Source organism: Camellia sinensis, chromosome 2, assembly GCF_055761805.1.
Source record: "Camellia sinensis isolate YWXY chromosome 2, ASM5576180v1, whole genome shotgun sequence".
NCBI lineage: Eukaryota > Viridiplantae > Streptophyta > Magnoliopsida > Ericales > Theaceae > Camellia > Camellia sinensis.
Genome location: NC_138962.1, coordinates 218,000,376 through 218,021,870, shown reverse-complemented (window position 1 = coordinate 218,021,870; position 21,495 = coordinate 218,000,376).

Here is a 21,495-nt window from a genome sequence, read left to right as displayed (position 1 = left end):
GAGTAGCATCGATAGAAGACAAATTGAGAGAGAATCGTTTGAGATGGTTTGATCATATTCAACGGAGACCAACAGAGGCAGTAGTGAAGAGATGCGATGTAGTGACGGTAGATGAAAGTGTTAAGGGATCGGGTAGGCCTAGATTAACGTTAGTTAGCGTTGTAGATAGAGATATGGCTCTACTTAATTTGACGAATGAAATAGCCTTTGATAGAGCTGCGTGGAGAAGGATTCATGTAACCGACTCTATTTGACAGGACTTAACGCTTAGTTTGGTTTGGTTTGGTTTGGTTTGTTTAAGGAATGAATTAATAAAATATATATTTATTTTATGCAAATAATTTTTTTTTCTGACAATAATAAATTGTCGCTAATGTAATGTAATCACCATTTTTTTGTATTTTATTAGTGACAGATTAACTTGTTGCATATTGTCACGACCCAAACCCGCCCCTATGGGTTTAGTATCGTAACTGGCCAATAATCTTGGGATTACTGACGGCCTCTGAGACAGATTAACATAAAATTAGGGGCTAGCGGAAGCAAATAACAAATATACAACATCCATTGAGCTGTGCAGATTTATATGAGATAGAAAAATTTTAAACCTTTATATACATATCTACACATCCTCCGTACGTCATCATACATATACAGATAAGACAAAAAAGGATTTAGCCCTATTTACAAAATAAACAAAGACTTGTTTAAACAAACAAGAAAAACAAAACTTGAACTTTAATCACATAGTCATAACCATTTGACATATGGGGAACCTTTACGGGAGGTACATAGGTTGGCTGACAAAAATAGATTCCAAGCAGACGCCTCTAAGCTTGGTCACGCGCCTGATCACCTACATATATAAATAATACAGTGAGCTAGAGCCCAGTGAATAATAACAAGGTAAAGGGTTTTAATGAATGATGTCCATCACAGAGTTAGAAATCAAAGTTTATATTAGAAACAGATTCTTATCAGAAATGGAGTCTTATGCATATTCAGATTTCAAATTAGAATTAGATTCATATACATGTACATATTCATATTCATATTCTGATATTGCATAAGATCATACGTGGTACACCCATTAGCTATCATATCAACTTAGTCTTGAGACCCACATGTGTAGTCGGTACTGACGACCATAAATGTCCATATCTTGCGTGCAAGTAGCCATGGTATTGTTACCCCCAGGCAAAGGCCACGTGAATATAGGCATCGGTATTGTTACCCCCGGGCAAGGACCACGTGAATATAAGCCACGGTATTGTTATCCCTAGGCAAGGGCCACGTGCATATTGGCTACGATATTGTTACCCCCGAGCGAGGGCCATGAGAACTGAGGATGCCACAAATACATTTCAGAAAAATAGACATTCATTCATAATTCATAAAATAGGATTTCAGAAAACAGATCATATCATTTCAGCCAGAAAATACTTATAATCAAACATAGCTTTACAGGGTTATTACTCACAAATAGTTGCAGAAGCAGATCAGACAGATTGGATAGATCAGATAAATCAAGCAGACAATAGCGCGTGCCCTACACAAACACATAACATATACACATTGAAACACAGTATCAATTTCTTGATCAAACTTGACTTTCTTGTCTTTTTCTGTCTAAGTAGTCTGAAGTTATACTACGCTTATTCTTTCTTATTCAATGAACCATATTTTTATTACATATTCTTTTATTACTAAGTCATTTTTCAATAGGCTGATTTCTTACTTGGCATCTTAATCAATTGTTATTAAGGGGTTGTGATGATCTAAATAAGTGCACTTTTTGACTTTTTATAAAATATGGGTTGGATTTGTGCTGGGTTCGAAGTGATATGTTAGAGAGGTGATGTGACTTAAATAAGATGATGTGACTTAAATAGGATAGTGACTTTTTGACTTTTTTCAAATATGCTAAACTAGCCCTAAATCAATGACTTATTCCCTAACCATCTGTAAAAATATTGGAAGCTCAAAATGTTTGCTCGAGCCACCGATTGGTCGCTTGAGCAGCCTGTAAATTTGCTGAGTTCCAAAACTGAAGATTAGCTCCCAAATTTCATTTCAAAACTTAGATTCATGCATATTTAAACATGTAATGTCATTAATAAATATGAACACATAACTAATTTCTAAATTTTAATGCAAAACCCTCCTTAATTTGTTAAGATTAAAGCTATAACTTCATGAATATAATGATTCAAAACTTTTCTTCATTTTTCTTACAAAATATGAAAGCCAAGCTATAAGGCTTTTAGAAAAATATCTACATATATGAGATTCAAATTAAGATCATCAAATTATAATTTATTCCTTCATTTGTCCAATTTTAGATTTAACTCGTTTTCTTCATATCAAATCCAATTTCAAATTCATAAATTCTAAAACATAAATTAAGCTTTTAAAACCCAATTTCATGTTCAAAACTCATGCAAAATTTCATCAAAACATAAAAATAATTATGAGCCATGATCAATCTTCAATAAATCTTCATTGCATGTAATTTATGGAATTTAATTTAACAATAACTTTCCAAATTAAACCCAAAGTAATTAATTTCTAATTTAACTTCATAAACTTGATCTTGGCTCCAATTCTTCATTTTCTTGTCAATTTCCTAGCAAACATTGAATGTGTGTAATTCAAATAAAACTAACTAATTTAATATATTCCAAAATTTGTTTTAATTAAATAAAATTCTTAAATTACATTACATGAAAATCAAAATTAATATTTTCATGAACTCATGGTTTCCAAACTTTTCTTCAAAATCAAATGTATAATAAACTTGCATGGCTCAAATTCTTTCAAAACTCATAGTGCATGCAAATATTCATCTCATATATATATCAAGGTTCACCAACCCAAGTTCAATTTGAAGAATTCCTACAATTATTTCCATATTTATTCTTTAATTCTTCCAAATTACATGCATGTAAAAAAATGAGGCCCAAATTCATGCAAGATATTCAACATCAAACCAAAATAATCAATTTCCATGTTTATTTCCATAATCTTACACTCAACTCAATTTTTCTTCATTTTCTTGCTAATTCTTTTTAATTACATGATATTGATTCTAAAACTTTCTTAATCCATGAACATAACTTCAAAACTTTCTTAATTTCAAGGTGTAGGGAGATTAATCTTTTAAATTAAACTTAGAATCCTTACCTATAATTTTGATTTTGCAGAATTTCTTGAGCTCCTCTTACAATTGCTCTTCTTTCTTCCAATCTTTCACCCAAATATGGTTTCTCTTTCTACACTCTTTGATCTCTCTCTCTCTTTCTAAGCTCACCAGCACCCTTCACAAGCCAAACCCTCTCTTTTTGACAAAAAGGCTTAGCACAAGACACATATATACACACTCTCACTTCTTGTAACACGTGCACATACTTGCACATTTCTTTGAACCCCAACACAACACTCACATGCGCACACATAGATTTCTCTACACACCCACGCCCACATATCCTCAAATTCTAAATCATCTATAATTTAATTTATGATTAAGATTAATTTAATTAAATAACACTTATTCTTAATAAATCTTGATTAACACATAATTAAGTTAATCATACCTAATCACACGTCCCACATAATTAATTAGTCTAATTTGACTTCTATTAGAGCCTAATTAATTATATTAAATTTATCAATCTGAGTAAGATTTTTAATCAAACTCCCACAATGCTCCAAATATTAAATTAAACTTATTTTCATCCTCAATTTTGGTTTCTTAAATCATTAAGGACTTCAATTTCAGATTAGACTTCAAAATCTTCATCAATAAATTACATATTCAATTGAACACCTGATAAATAAATTTAATTCATAATAATTTTAATTCCCAATCCTCAATCGAATCTCAATTTTATTCCATATGATCCGACACTCAAAATTAAAATAATTCAATTCACCATTTGTACTATCTTGAGCCACTTAGGCTTTTAATTCCAAAATAAATCCTTAATAGAATCATATACGAATCTGCCTCCATAATTTTCAAAAATCCCATATTAAATTAGAATAATTGGCAATTAAAATTTAAATCTCCTTAATTAATTAAGTGCTAACCATTATATGTGGTGGGGTCGTCACACATATACATATTAGTTCAATTCTTTAGCAACGGTTTAAACTATCACGAATACATTATTGATTTAATTCTATTTTTTTGCGACGTTTTAGATTGTCGCTAATAATATTTTTTGCAATGTCAACTACTGTCTAAAAAATATTTTGATGGCGGCATCATAAACCGTCGCTAAAAGTGATATATTTCTCACTTTTTTGTGTTAGGTTAAATTGTCGCAAAAATCACTGATTTGTCGTTGCCACAAGAAAGCGACGGTTTGTAACCGTTGCAAATACCTTTTGTCACGCCCCCTTTCGCCACCTCTCATTTCCCGTTGCTATTCTGTCACAAAAAGTCTTTTGCGACAGCATGTGGACCTTTTGTGACATTTAAGACCGTCGCGAAGGGTCCGATTTTTAGTAGTGTTGTTTAAATCTTGCAACCTCTTGATAAATATATCTCACTGCTTCATTTCTTTTGCCTAGGGAGGTATTCAGAAGGGGAGTCCAGATACAACCTATCCAAGGTATTCAGAAGGGAAGTCCAGATACAACCTGTCCAACACTCTTGTAAAAAAAGCTACCAAAGTAAGCAAATTGTTCACACTCTAAGTGTAGACACCCCATTTTTTACCGTCCTTAAGACTCGGTTGTGCTTGCAGGTACATCCGGACACAAGTTCGATTGCTCGTCGGGTATTCGACTTTTGCTGCGGAACGTCACAGGTTCGAGCTTTCCAAACCCTGTATCCTTTCTACCCCATTCTTGGACCATGACTTGGTCCTTTCAGAATGTGTTTCTTGGTGCACTGCCGGCCACCTTTTGGCCCTGCCGGCTTTCACTTTGTTGCTGCCGGCCGTTGATTGAGCCTGCCAGCCATCAATGAGCTACTGCCGGCCATCCCTGATGGCCGGTAGCACCCCTGTCTCAGCAGGTTTCACACCAGATCTTTTGAGCCAGTTGGAATCCTTTTATCTGCCTTCCATACACGTGTATGGAAGGATGAAGCTCTTGCCAAGCTTCTTGAATAAGCTTTGCATTGCTTTTCTTCTATATAAGGAGAGAGCCTCTCTCCTTAGCAGAGGTTCAGCATTTTGAGAAGAAATATCTCTCTCTCTCTATTTTGTTGTTCATTTGTGCCTTGAAGTCCATTTTCCTTGCACTTTTACACTACAACACTTAGAGATACACCACCATCTTTGGGTTGAGGTTCTTGGGAGGACTTCTTGAGCTCTGAAAGTGAGTTTTTGGCCCCTGAGGTTGCTGGTTTCGAAGTTGATCTTCAAGGGTGAGTTTCTTCCCCTTTTTAGCACTTTTTTTGTACCTCATTTGGGCCATCCTTGCATATTGTTTTAGGCCTTGCTTTCAACTGAAAAAAGTCTTGTATTTAAGTGCTTTTGAGGTTTGTTTAAGGTCTTTTAACTGTTGAGGGTCATCAACCCTCTTGTTGGCCTTGTTTTGAGCCATGCCTTAAGGCCTCCGAGCTAGCCTTGGTTTGGCCTTCTAACCATTGAAATCTAGTGGATGTTCAGTGGTAGGCATGTGGTTTTGAGGCCTCAAATCAGAGGGGTTGGCCCCCTCTCTTTTGGTTTTTGTTTGCTTGCATTTTTGGTCTTCCAAAGGAGCATGCCTCTCTATACTTTTGAGGCTTGGTTCAGATTTTTTTTTTTTGTGACTTTTAGGACCTACCTTGGCTCTGTCCATGGCTGGTTTGGTCACCTTTTGCATGCATCTTGTATGTGTAGTGTAATCCCATTTGTGGCTCATCAAAGTAGCATGTTTGCCTAGCTTATGTTGAGTCCATTTCAGTAGGTTTTTGGTGATGTTTTACCATGCCTTAGATCTGTTTTTGGTTGGTTTTGTCACTCCATGCATGTGCAATACACTTGTAGTGTAAATCTCATAAACTAGCTTTATATGCTTCTTGCTTTAGCATGTTATCCTAGCTTATGTTCAGTCCATTTTAGTATGTATTTGGTCATCATTTGGCATGTCATGACTCTCTCTTTTGCTGGTTTGGTCGTGTTTTGCATGCTCCATATACTTGTAGAACAAATCTTGCTTACTAGCTTTATGTGCATGATACTTTGACTCATCATTTTAGCATATTTTGACTTTGCTCCAGCATGATTTTGTTCTTATTTTGAGGTGTTCTAACACTGTTTTGGGCTGACATGGCCATATCACTCATGCTTTGTATATCTATAGTGTAAATGCTTAGGCTCGTCTTGGGTTTTGAAGCCCCTACCATGCCATACATGTGATGTTTGCATGCTTTGCCATCATTTCAAATGTAACGACCCTCACTCCAACTTAGTTATACTTGCATACATTTATGTGTAATCTTGCCTTGTTATGTTACATTTGCAAATCTTGTCTTGTTTTGCTTAAGTGTTGCTTGCGTGCCTTGTTCTTTCCTGGTGTGTTGCCGAGGTCATCTTAAGCCTAGACACCTTGGAACCTTCCCACACTTAGAACTATCTTGGAACCACTTCGGTTGACCTCCATCTTCACCCTGGCATATTGGCCGAGATGTCATCATCTAGGCCGAGGTGTGCGTCACCTAGGCCGAGATGTGCATCATCTGGGCCAAGATGTTATTATCTAGACGTTCTAGATCCTTGATCCTTACACTTAGTGATTTTGTTCCTGGAATGGTATGACCTAGACCGAGGTGTGGCACATCTAGACCAATGTGTGGCACAGCTTAGTCAAGTGTTGTCCTTCCAAGCCGATGCTGTTGTCACCCTACTTGCCGAAGCTTTGCCCTTAGCCGAGATCATCACTTGCCGGAGTGCTCTTGCCATCTAGCTTGTTGAACACACTTTGTCATGGTCTTGTCTTGTCAGTTAGTCACCTTTTTTAGTAGAGCCAATCAGCCGATGCCACGTGCCCTAGCAGAGGGTTAAGTTAGTGACTGTCAAGAGAAATATATCATTTTTGTATCAAATCTTGTCTTTTAGAGAGAGAGGCTCTAGGAAGGAGAAGGAGAAGTTTTGAGTGAGAGGGTAGACTTCCAAGCTTGATCGTTAGAGTTTGAACCGTTAGATCCAAGTTTTGAGGTTATAATCTTAATCTACTCTTGTTGTTCTTACTGATCATCTAGCTGCATTGCACGATCGAATCTGTTCTGCATGCCATGCATTGATTTAAAGTTGGTTTTAGAAAGAGAAAATGGTGTTCATGTATTATTGAAGAAAAGTCTTGTTTTGATCCGAGAGTTTGTATCAAGGACCATGTCTTTGTGTTTGTTTTCTTAAGATCTTTGAGTATGGGTATCCAGGTCCATGTTTTCGAACTCATAGCATGAAATCCCAGATTTTGTAATAACAAGTTATGATTTGAGCGTGCATGTTCTTCGTCTTCTCCATCTTCATGTTCCTCGAAGGGAAACCCAGATTTTCCCGACTTCGCTTTTGAATGAGGCCGTCGGAGCCACACCTCGGCGAGAAAGTGTGGGACCTCGGCCAAGACCTGGTTGGTGCCCAACATGTTTTTCCCGAGATGAAAAACAGTGTTTTGTTTTGATTTAACTTAGTTTTTGATGAATGCCGAGATCATCCGTTTGCATGTGAATCTTGTTTGGAAGTACGTTCAATAGACTTTGCCATGTGTTTGTAGGACTCAGACTTTTGCCTTGACCCCGACGTTGGAGAACTAAGTAAGTGGTATTTTTAATAAAGCTATGTTATCAATGTTTTGATGAGCTTTGCTTTGCTTTGTTTTGAAAAGTATTTGTTAAGCATGAATGATTGTCCCTATTTTGTATATCAAGTATTATCTTGTTTTGATGACATTCTCGGAAAGTCCTTAGTGTTAGGGGACTATAATGCAACTGCACATCTTGTCTTGAAAGTCCTTAGTGTCAGGGGACTATAATGCAACTGCACATCTTGTTTTGGAAGTCCTTAGTGCCAGGGGACTATAATGCAACAACACATCTTGTTGAGATATCTCCCTTGCTTTGTCTTGTTTTGCCACTGACGGTTTACCGCGCGGGTTTGTTTTATCCGAAATGTCATCATTTGTAATATGTTGATGCTAGTAAGCATCCCTTGAAGCTTTGAAGATTTGTTAGATGGACGAGGTCCATCCCTTGTTATATAAAGTTTTGATATGTATTGTTTTGAAAAGACTTCGGCTATTATTCATGCAAACCCTTTATTATTTATATCATTCACTGAGTATCCAAGCTCACCTTCTCTATATATATGTAGGTGATGAGCAAGAAGGCGGTGACGCCTAGCCGTGATTCGCGAGCTTGTTTTGGATTTTGTTATGTCGGCTTGACTTGTATTCACGTCGGCAGTCTTGAAAATTATGCTTCTCAACTTGTAATACTTGTATTTTGCACACGTCGGCTTGAGACGCCTTTTGATAAAGATGTAATAAGTACTTTACTTCATTTGTACTAAGTTGTAACCCATGTGAAGTTGTTTGCCATTTCATTTGACTTACGCACAGCTCTCATGGACTAATCTAATTTGTATGTATTGCTTCCGTACTTGTGAGCCCCATATATTTATACTCTGTTTGTGTGTGAATTTTGAAAGTTGGCCTTCGGTAATCTCGGATTACTGGCCATCGCGGCACCATCCTACTAGGGGCGGTTTAGGGTCGTGACATCAAATGTTATTTCAGTCCATGAAATCTAGTCATACACTTGCATTTGACACGCTTTTAATGCCTTGGAGGCATGGCTCTTTATGCCTCAAGAATGAACTTTTGTGCATGCCATTAAGCCTAAGCCTTTGGCTCATCATATCAGTGCATTTTTGGTCTTGTTATACCTTGATGTAACTTTGTTTTATGCTGTCCAAGTCATGCCATGTTTGGTTTCAATAGGTGTAGTGCATTGCCTCTTTTGTAGCCTTGCATGCTCCATGTATTTGGCCTTGTGTTCTAGCTTGTGTTGGCTAGCTTCGAGCTTGTTTTTGGTCTTGTTTGGACCTGCCTTAGGACTGTTTTAGGTTCCCTTAGCCTTTTGGGGCTTGCTTTGTATGGCCATGGCTTAAGTCCCTTTGCTAGTTCTTAGCTTTTGAGCTTCATGCATGCTATGCTTGTGTTATGTGTGTGATTTGGCATCATTCCTAACATCATTTCAGAGCATGTAGTATTGTCATACTTGCATGCTTTTCACTCCTTATGTGTGCTTAAGAGTTACATCTTTATGCCTTAATTCTTGGGCCCATTGGCATGCATGCTTGTCTGGCATTTTGTGTTATCATTTCAACACATATGGCCACTGATTTGGGCATAGTTGAGGTCTGCCCACATTGGTTTAAGACCATCCTTGCATGTTGTTGCATGCTCGTCTTGCATATTGCTGTATGCTCGCTCCATCTTTGCATGTTGTCGCATGCTAGTTCCATTACATATTGTTGCATGTTTATTACACTGCATTTTGCATGCTTAAGTCATATTGCATGATTACATGTTCAAGTTAGCATTGAGTATGCCATGTAGTTGCATTTTGCATGCTTTAGACATATTGCATGTTTGTCGTCCCTGCATTGCATTGTTGTTTGGATTAAGTGTTAATCCAAGCACAAGGAACGAGGGGCGTTTCATACTTCAAGTGATGAAACGTATCTCAATTCTCAGTCGCCGACGCTCTGGATGATCCATGATAGAGTTCTAGGCACTTATGTGTTTATTTGTGCATTCATTTCTCATTGATTTGCACAAGTTGGATCTTTGGCCATCATGCATCAGGATGCGTGATTGATGGTCGTGGATCCGACTATGCCTCTCCCTTGACGTTTCGAGGTGATATGGGGTGGCATAGTGCGTACATATCCTTGGGAGACCCTCCCTTTTCTCTATTTTGTGTTCTACTGCAGCTTGGTGTCCCAGCATATCAGTGGCCGACAGTGCCTTGCGGATGGCCGGTAGTGCCTTGTTGTTGGCCAGCACCCCTTCATTTTTAGTCGGCAGTGGCTTCCCATGGTCGGCAGGCCACTGATGCACTCCCCAGCATGTTTTTGGTAAGGTTCAGCAGGAATTCCTTGAGGACACCCTGCAAAATTAGCCTCTAAAGAGCAACCGGAGAGCGTTTCGAGGCAAGAAACCGAATGCGAGCATGCATACCCTTCTGCTTCTGTGAACAGAGTTGGAGCGGCTTTATTTGTTACTTTTCATTTGTAGTTAATTAATTTGTTAATTAATTAAGTGTTGTAATAATTAGTTGTAGCTAGTTATTCAATTTGGTTATGTAATAATTAATTAGCTTGTTAGTTAGTTAATTAGCCGACATGTATTATTTATTCGGACCCTCCGTCGAGAGGGCGAATTTTGTAATAAGTGTACGTGCGTGTGTGCATGTCTTCCAACCCCAAGTCTTTCTCCCTTTTACTTACCCGCTTTTGTTGGTTAGTTTTAAGTCATTTTTCAATTAGCATACTTATGCTTTGCATGTTTGCATCCATTCATTTGTCTAGCATACTTATGCCTACATGTTTGCATCCATTCATCTATATTGCATGCACCGGGCTCGGCGCATCATACTAACTACATTGTACTTCAATTCCAATTTGAATACATGTTATCAAGTTGCATTTTATATGCCATCTTAGAATAACCGTGCCTATTTCTAGTTGCATTTTTCATGTGCTGCATTAACTATCTTAACATGAACTAGGATCATGCATTGATTACTAACTAGTTTTTGTTTTGGCTCGGAGTACACTGTGAGTGTTTACGTTTTAGCATACTACATGTGTGTGAGTGTTGCCATGATAGCATGCTTGCCATGAGGCTATTTGCTTAAGTGTTTAACTGCCCAAATGCCTGTGGGTGAAGGTTGGATTACTTGAATTGGAACAATTCATTGAAATTCGCATTTTAGCCTACTTACGAGTAGCAAACTTCAAACCATTTTCCAAACAAACGGATATGCGATGCTTTGTTCCAAATTAGGCGATCTAGTCTATACTTGTATGATGTGCGCATCACATAGTAATTCTAGGTTCAAAAACAAGATATCATGTTTAGTAGTGGCCAATCTTTGATCGGGTGAGCGGGGGTGCTCATAGATGACCTTCCCCAACCGTACCCAAGTTCCCGAGCCGAGGCAACTTTGGTGATGACGGACACATGGCCTTAGGCACGAGTCAGGGTTTCCTAAATTCCCCTAAAATAAAATATTTAGGTGGCGACTCTGTATCTGGCAAAACAGTCCATGTTTGGCACTTCTTTACAAAAATCAGTTTTCCAAAACGATTTGCCGGATTTGGACTCTTTGGTGATTTATCAGTCTTGCATTGCACTTTGTGAGACTAGATTCAAAACCGTGACATTTGAGTCCGAACTGTAGCATGAGGCCCTCACGGGCGCATCTACACTGAGTATTAGATTTATTTTTGTAGCTGCTCAAAATTGAGATACCGAGGAGACAATATATTCTTCTTGAAATTGTGAAGCATTCAACTATGATAAAAAATGGAAAAGATGATAATCACTAACTTGTTGGAGTTTTTCATTAAGCTCAAGATTGTTTGTAATAAGTACTTTATGCATGCTTAACTTGTTTTTTTTTTTTTTTTTTTTTGCAGCCATATATTGACATTGCAGAAAAATATGGTCTTCATCTTGTATCTCTTGTAATTGGTATGATAACAATCTCTCTCCCTGTGCACTCACAATTGCTCACCTCCTTGTATTTCGATCAATTCTCAAAGGTTTTAGAAAGGCCTTGGCCTAAAACTTGATCATTCTAAAACCCATGTACCTTCTCATAGCCACAGGAATCCGTTGTTGGGAAAGTACTCCCTCACATCTATATGTGCCAGTTAGTGCTAGTGAAATTGCCTTTTTTCTATGACTTGTGTGCATGAAATTTCAAAGCTCTACCTGAAACGTGAAATTATTAATCAAACATCAAAATTGCTTTTTATTGCATGTTTTGACTGATAGACAGATTGAGATAGGAGTGCCTTTTTTTGCTCAATAAAATCTTCATGTATGCAATTTAACCATTGGTTCAATGGTAAAACCTTGGCCTAATAACCTTGAGGTTATAAGTTCAAGTCATGGGGCAACCACTTTATGCACTATGTTAAAGGTTAGGTGTGTACCCAATCTTTTTCCTCACAAACACATATTAATGTGTACTAATTGGGCATTATTTTTTTATCAATTGAATTAAGAAGCACAATTTAAAAAGTAGAATACAACTATTAAAAGTATCAATGGCATTCCACATTGGAAACTAACTTATTATCATAGTTGTATGCATTACAGCTTATGAGCTACTGATTTTAGCTTTAGGTATTGCAAGGAGAACCTAAAACTTGAAATCAGCCTAAACTATCAATTTTGTAGGTATTAGTGCACTAAATCAGCATCCCGGTCAGAATTACTGTGAACTTAAAATCAAAACTCAAGGAGAACCTTTTTTTGGTGGTTTGGTTTTTTTACAAAAACAACTGTTATTACAACTAAGCTATTCTCAAAACATGCAAGTAGAAGATGAATACTCCATAAATACCTTTGCTCCAAAATTTAGAGTCGAGTGGTTGATTTGCAACTTGTTATTTTGTTAAATCAGTTGACTTACATAAACACACACACGCGCGCACACACACACACACACACTTGTTTGCTTGGATGTATGAGATTACTACTATACTGGAGGTTTTCTTCCCTATATATGAAGTATCTACTCATATGGCTGAATAATACAAGGCAGAGTTTTCATATTGATAGTTTGAACTTTGCTGTTTGTAGAGAATAGTTAACAAACCAGAAGATGTATGTAACTGTAATTTCGTGAAAAGTTTCTTAAATCACTTCCAATTTGTGACGCTGTATGAGGTATGACATTGAAGGTGAGTATCTAGTTGAATAATTGAGTGATTACTTTAGATGGCAAGATTTCTTCTTTAGTTTTTTTGCGTACTATGGAGCTGCTTTGTAGAAAGTTAAAACAAAATATCAAGAGTTGCTGCTCTTCTTCTAGCTCTTCTTCCAGACTATGTAACAAGACTATAAAGGAGTGCATGTTTCTTGTTTCCATACACTAGTTTTTTATGTGTTAGGGTGGGTTATTTCAAAGATTGTTGGAATCAACATTGTTTCTTACATGATTGAGAGGTGGAAAACCTTTACAGGATTTTTTCATAAGCTCTTTGTTATTGGGCAATGAAAGTATACATCAAAAACCACTTTTGGTGTTTTTTGTCTTGTTTTTCTTTTTTTTTGGGGCTACGACAAAACATTAGTCGCCATAAGTAGGTTAGACATTCTTCATCTCTTGTTTCATCAAATTGAGGATGCTGGAACCTTTCACCAAATTACTATAGAGAGTCGTTAGCTCTTAAGCACCAGACGACCGACTGGATGTCCCCCTGATTGTTTTGTTTCATCAAATTAAAATTGATGAAAAACTATACAAAACTGGTGCTCCAACCTTCATCTTTTGCTACATCAAATTGAGGATATCTCAAATTTTTCATCCAATTAAGGATGCTGGAACCTTTCACCAAATTATTGTAGAGAGCCATTAGCTCATGAGCATCGGACGACCGGCCAGATGTCCTCCTAGTTGTCCCTCGGTCGACCACCTATGTGCAAAATTGTTTGAAAAATTTATATTGGCCGGTTGACCGACCGGCCGGTCGTCCCCCCAGTCGTCCTCCCAGTCGACTAATAGTTTGATGAAATCCCAAATCACTCCATTGGAATGCGTGATATTAGATCAAGCTAGTAAAATTTGATAAAAAAATTTGAGTAAAGCGTTGGAGATGCTCTTAGGTGGTCGCAAATAATTTGCGACCGTCATTTTGCAGTTGTAAAAAGTATTTGTCATCCCCACATTTGTGTCTTCCATTTGTCGTCACATGAGCCATCGTGCAAGGTCTTTTGCAAATATATTTCTATTATTTGCGATGACTTGTAGCAGTTGCAAAAAATGCTTCTTGTTTTATATATATATATATGTAGTGAGTGAAGATGCATCAAGGAAATCTGAACTATGGAATTCCCGATTTGGTCTAGCTTCAAGTTGTTTATGCATACAATCGAAATCACTTGCGTTTCCATTCAGGTTTCATTCATTTTTTTTTTAAAAAAAAATTCTCTCTTTTGTTTTTTTGCTTTTGTTTTCCCTCTATCTATTTGAGTGTATCTGAAAAAATTGGAGGAAGAGGCATGTAAAATTATATGTTAGGCATGATTGAATAGAAATAATGATGAGATTGAATAAGATTTGTATCCCAAAATTAATTCTTAGCAATCTATGTTTTCTATACAAAGCCTAGAATGTCTAAGCAATTCTTTGCATTGAAATGGATTGAATTAAATTTTTTTAGGTTTTGTATGTAAATGCTACTTTAGAAATTTGTTTCACTGGTGTTTTGAAATTTTGACTTCTCTATGTGCCAAGTGAATTTCACAATTTAAAAAAAAAAAAAAGAAGGTTAGAAAATAGGGTAAGACTCGAATTAACATACAAAATATGATAAATTTGTTGGTTGTACATTCTGAAAATAATTTTTAAAAAACTGAAAATCCAACTCACTTGGTTTAGTGAATTTGAAATAATTTTTAAAACACTTTCTGATTTTAGAGTTTTCAAAAATAATTGTTAAATTTCAATCCATCTTTTATTGTTTGTAGTTAATTTTTTAAATACTTTAATTAATATTTTTCAATTTTCAAATCTAGTCAATCTAAACAGTTTTTTAAATGTATAAAATTTATGATTTTTTTTAAAAAAAAAAAATCATTAAACACTAACAAACATAACAAAAAAATATAATTTTTTTTAAAATTTAAATCCATTAAATGTAAATATACTTAAAACGTATAAAATTTCAACCTGGGCCCAGGCGTGTCCTAAATTTATTTTAATAATTTGAACTATTCATAATGTAAGGTTTGTTGAGTAGATCATCCATGAAAAAAAATTAAATTAATTAGACATATGTGACCCATAGTAAGATCACGTTTATGTTTAAGCAAAAAATATACGGTTAATGATTTTAATAAATTCTTATTTATATTATTCAGCTTGATTATATGGTTATACTTGTCAGATGACTTTCATTTTTTATATGAAAGATATATTCAATGAATCCTATAATATCAACGGCTCAGATCATCAAAATATAATTGGAGAAATCTCACAAGGTTTGATAGCATGGGTTCTGTGACAACATACGTCCCAAATCCACAAAATTTATGATTTTGTTTTATATAAAAATCACTAAATACTAATAGATATATATATATATATATATATATAATTTTTAAATACACTTAAAATGTATAAAATTTATGAAAAAAAATCTTTTAAAAATTACTAAATACAAAAAACACACTTTAACTTTTAGATCCACTCAATCAATATACTTAAAAGATATAAAATTAGGAATTTATTTTTTGAAGAAAAAAAAATACTAAATACTAATAATAAATAAAAATCTATCTATTTGAAGGCTAAACCTGGTGTCTAAGTCTTCTTTTCATGCCATGTGATAAATTTTTATATCCAAAAAAAAGAGTACAATGTGGTAAACAACGTTTGCACTGAGACCTCAAACTACATCTTAATTTGGGAACAACTAATTTAGCCTCTTTTTTATTTTATTTTTTAAAGCTTTTTAGCTAATTTAGCCTAATTAAATTAGCTCCATTTGGGAGGGGAAAAAAAAAACTTTTTGGATGTGATAGTTGTGAGAGAAAAAGTGAATGATTATGGTTTGAATATGACATTTTGTCATATTGGCTAAATTAGATTATTTTATATTATGTGCTTATTTAGTCACTTTAGCTCTTGCCATACGAGGCCTACATATTTGTTCCAAAAAAAAAAAAAAAAAAAATCGAGGCCTACATATTATAATATTAATTTATTTATTATTCTTTCCTTCCATCACAAAATATTAGTTTCAGAATTTAAACTTTTTTGCTAATACAATTATTACACTCTAAAAATATTAACTTTTCAAAATTATCTTTTAATTTTTTTTATAGAAAATTTTAAAAGAAGAACAAAATAAAAAAAATTCATAATGTTTGATTTGGATTTATATTTGTTTTTATTTTTGCTTGTGTACAATGCGAAGCGAAAGAAATTAACAACTGTTTCGTACCTGCAATGCAATACTTGAACCTAGGTTTTTTTTTTTTGTTTTTTGAAGAAGATGATGATGCATTGTGGCAACATGAATCCTCCACCTCTCTCCGACGATGACAACGAGCAGAAAAAGAGAGTCGGTCTACAACTTGTTATGGAAATTGCTCCTCCTTTTCTTGATCCATTTATACATACTGAATCACCACCAATTGTTGGGTATACCTCCTTAGTGGAGTTTGAGACCCAATTGGTTTATTAAAAGAATTTAATTTGGTTTGGGATTGGTTATAATATATATTTAATATATTATATCTATATTTTGAAAGCCCAATGATAGTAGCTAGGGTTTTGTTAAAAAGCCCAAGATTCAACAATATATATATATATATATATATTGTCTTTGTTTTTGTCTCGTGGTATAATGTGCAGCAGCTTAGAAATTGATACATAATTTCAATGGGTTTTTGGCAGCAACTATATTGATATAGTGCTACTACTGTGGGCCAAGTTTTCTTACTTCGGTTTTTTTTTTGGTTCTTGCAAGCTTGGTCAGTTTGCTTCATTTTGGCTACTTTGGTGAAGCTGATTTGGTTCATTATTTTGGATCTTCTACAACTCTGTTTCGAAGATTTTTATTCGTCTATTTGATGAGGTATTTCCTCTTGTTCATTTGTGTTTATTTGGAATTCACCTAAGAGTGGTTTGTGAGACCATTTGTGTCTCGTTTGTAATCGTTTGGAAACTTTTTGGTTGATAGTGGAATCGGATTTCGATCTCGTGGACGTACCTCACATTGAGGGAACCACGTAAAAATTCTTGTGTCGTTATTGATTTAATTTTTCCGCATTAGTTTTTATTCCCATTGATTGATTTACTTGTGGAAAATCATCTTTTTCCCTAACAACTGGTATCAGAGCTTACGGTTTATTTGGGTTTATTTATTTGTGTAAATCAATGGAGGGGAATATGAGTCGTATGTCTAGCTTCAATGGAAGCAATTGGGTAACTTGGAAAACTAAAATGGAGGACCTATTATTTTGCAAAGATTTGTATGAGCCTATTGAGGGTGATAGTGGCAAACTAGATAATGAATGGAAGAGGCTTAATCAAAAAGCCATTGGTGTTATCCGTCAATGGATTGATGACAGTGTGTTTTATCATGTTGCTACTGAAACTTCAACACATGATTTATGGGAAACATTAGAAGGCCTTTATGATAGGAAATCAGCCACAAATAAAGCTTTTCTATTTCGTAAGTTAGTTAATTTAAAATATAAAGAGGGCAGCCATATTTCGGAACATTTGAATGAAATAAATAGTATTGTTAACCAACTTGCTTCTATGAGAATTTTTTTTGATGATGAGTTGCAAGTTTTGATGCTACTTAGTTCTTTGCCCAAAAGTTGGGAGACTTTGGTCGTGACAATTAGTAATTCGGCGCCCAATGGAGTTGTCACAAAGGGCCAAGTCACTAGTAGCTTGTTGAATGAAGAAACTAGAAGAAAATTAGGTGGTTCCTTTCATTCAAAAGCATTTGTTGTGAGAGGCCGAAGCAAAACAAGGGGGAGGAGTAAGACACTTTATGGTCGTGATCAAAGCCGTGACAAATCAAGAGATGGTTCTTTTTCAAAGAAAGACATTGAGTATTATTATTGCCATGAGAAAGGGCACAAAGCGGGAATACCGAAAGCTCAAGAACAAGGAGAAAATGAGTGACCAAAATGTGGATAAGAAGCAAGAAGACACAACAGCGGTCACTACTGATGATCTCATGGTCGTTTGTAAAGATGATTGTATCAATTTTGTGGGCTAAGAGAGTAATTGGGTGATTGATTTCGGTACTTCTTTTCATGTGACTTCTCGAGTTGATTTCTTCACTACCTACACCAAAGGAGATTATGGTTCTATTCGAATGGGTAATGAAGGTTTGTCCAAAATTATTGGCATGGGTGATGTTTGCTTGGAAAGAAATTTGGGCTGTAAGTTGCTTAAAGATGTCAGGCATGTTCTCGACATTCGCCTCAATTTGATTTCTATCGGGAAGCTAAATGATGAAGGCTTCAACAACAAATTTGGTGATGGAATATGAAAGCTCGCAAAGGGTTCTTTGGTAGTGGCTAAGTGCAAGAAGACTCATACACTTCATTCGATGCAAGGAAAAATTTGTAAATGTGTTGTCAATACACTTGAAGATGATACTTCTACCGAATTGTGGCACAAGCGGCTTGGGCACATGAGTGAAAAAGGGCTATAAGTTTTGTTCAAGAAAGAGCTTCTACCCGGTTTGAAAGGTACACATCTTAAAACTTGTGTTCATTGTTTGGCGGGTAAAAAACATAGAGTTTCTTTTCATAAAAATGCTGCTTCTAGAAAATAAAATGTTTTGGAGTTGAATCATTCGGATGTTTGTGGTCCTTTGAAAGTTAGAACACATAATGGTGCACTTTATTTTGTTACTTTCATTGATGATTATTCAAGGAAAGTTTGTGCTTTTATACTAAAAACTAAAGATCAAGTTCTAGAAGTATTTAAGCATTTTCAGGCCATGATTAAAAGAGAAACTGGGCATAAATTGAAGTGCATCCGATTAGACAATGGTGGTGCATACATTGGGCCATTTGATGAGTATTGTCGCAGCCAAGGTATTCGGCACCAAAAGACAGTTAAGAAGACTCCTCAACAAAATGGCGTTGCCGAAAGGATGAACCGCACCATTGTTGAAAGAACAAGATGTCTACTTTCACATGCTAAATTGCCAAGATTCTTTTGGGGTGAGACAATGAGGATAGCGGTTGACGTGATCAATTTGTCTCATTCCTATCCTTTGAATGGTGATGTTTCAAAAAGAGTTTGGACCGGCAAATATGTGTCTTATGAGCACTTGAGAGTGTTTGGTTGCAGAGCTTTTGTTCACATTTCAAAGGATAAGAGGTCCAAGCTTGATAGTAAGTCAAGACAATGTATTTTTCTTGGCTATGAACGTGATGAATTCGGGTATAGATTGTGGGATCCGGTCGACAAGAAAGTCATCAAAGTCGTGATGTTGTGTTTCTTAAAGACCAAACAATTGAAAACTTTGGCAAAAGTGATCAACTGAAACCAAAAACTAGTGATCTCATTGACATGGATTCATCTCCTTCATCTTCAATTGATGATGAAAATGGGGGAGATGTGCAGCCACCTATTGAAGATGTGGAGGATGACAATAATCCTAATGAAATTGAGCCAAAAATTGAGGAAGAACATCAAACTCAAGAACCGCCACCACAACTTGAGTTGAGAAAATCTACAAGCGACCGGCAACCTTCGAAAAAGCATCCTCCCAATGAATTTGTGTTGATTTTCGATCAAGGGGAGCTTGAGAGCTACCAAGAAGCAATTGAGCATGCAAAGAAAGATGATTGGAAAAAAGCCATGGAAGAGGAGATGAATTCCTTACTTGAAAATCATACTTATGAGTAGGAAAATTCAGAAAAATAAGTGGGTTTTCAAATTGAAGAATGATAGCAAGAATCTGAGGTAGAAAGCACGTCTTGTTAAGAAAGGCTTTGGGCAAAAGAAAGGTATCGACTTTGATGAGATTTTCTCGCAGGTTGTGAAGATGTCTTCTATTCGGGTTGTACTTGGCATGGCTGCAAGTATGAACCTTGAAGTTAAGCAACTTGATGTGAAGACCGCATTTCTTCATGGTGACCTTGAAGAAGAAATTTACATGGAGCAACTGGAAAGTTTTGTAGAGAAAGAGAAAGAGAAATTTGTTTGTAAATTGAAGAAAAGTTTGTATGGCTTCAAGCAAGCCCCGCGACAATGGTACAAGAAATTTGACTCTTTCATGATGAATAATGGTTTTTCTAAAACCACTTCGGACCATTGTGTGTTTGTGAAAAATTTTCCGGATGGTAAATTTATTATTCTTTTGCTTTATGTTGATGTCATGTTAATTGTGGGTCAAGATTACACTATGATTAACAGGTTGAAATTGGAGTTGAGCAAGTCTTTTGCTATGAAAGATTTGGGATCGGCAAAGCAAATACTTGGTATGGAAATTGTTCATGATTGCAAAAAGGAGCTAATTTGGTTGTCTCAAGAAAGCTACATTGAGAAAGTTCTTGAGAGGTTCAGCATGGATAAAGCAAAGTCGGCTAGTTGTCCACTTGCGGGTCACTTCAAGCTTAGTTTGAATCAATGTCCTACAAGTGAGAAAGACAAGGAAGAGATGCAAAAAATTCCTTATGCTTCAGCGATTGGTTCTTTGATGTATGCCATGCTTTGTACAAGGCCAGATATTGTTCACGCCGTTGGTGTGGTGAGTCGGTTTCTCTCTAATCCGCGTAAAGAACATTCGGCAGCGGTAAAATGGATTTTAAGGTATCTTCAAAGGTGTGTTTATGTTTTGGGGATGGTAAGTCGATGCTTGATGGGTTCACAGATTCTGACATAGCTGGTGATATTGATTCTAGGAAATCTACTTCGGGGTATTTGATGACTTTTGCAGGGGGAGCTGTGGCATGGCAATCTAAATTACAAAAATGCGTTGCTCTCTCAACTACAGAAGCTGAATTTATTGCCATTACAGAAGCTTGCAAAGAAGAGTTATGGTGGAAGAAATTTTTGCAAGAATTAGGTTTGAAGCAAGAAAGGTATGTGCTTTATTGTAATAGTCAAAGTGCTATTTATTTGACTAAAAATTCTACTTTTCATTCGAGATCAAAACACATTGATGTGAGATACCATTAGATTCGTGATGTGTTAGATTCGAAATTGTTACAACTCAAAAAGGTTCACACGGGCGATAATATTTCGGATATGTTGACAAAGACTGTGTCGAGGGACAAACATTTGAAGTGTCGAATTTCGGCGAGTATGGTTGATGTCTCCACTTAAGTCGGTAGGAGAGAATTGTTGGGTATACCTCCTTAGTGGAGTTTGGGACCCAATTGGTTTATTAAAAGAATTTAATTTGGTTTGGGATTGGTTATAATATATTTTTAATATATTATATCTATCTTTTGAAAGCCTAATGATAGTAGCTAGGGTTTTGTTAAAAAGCCTAAGGTTCAACAATATATATTGTCTTTGTTTTTGTCCCGCGGTATAATGTGCAGCGGCTTAGAAATTGATACATAATTTCAGTGGGTTTTTGGCAGCAACTATATTGATATAGTGCTACTGCTGTGGGCCAAGTTTTGTTGCTTCGGTTTTTTTTGGTTCTTGGAAGCTCAGTCAGTTTGCTACGTTTCGGTTGCTTTGGTGAAGTAGATTTGGTTCGTTATTTTGGATCTTCTACAACTCTGTTTCAAAGATATTTATTCGTCTATTTGGTGAGG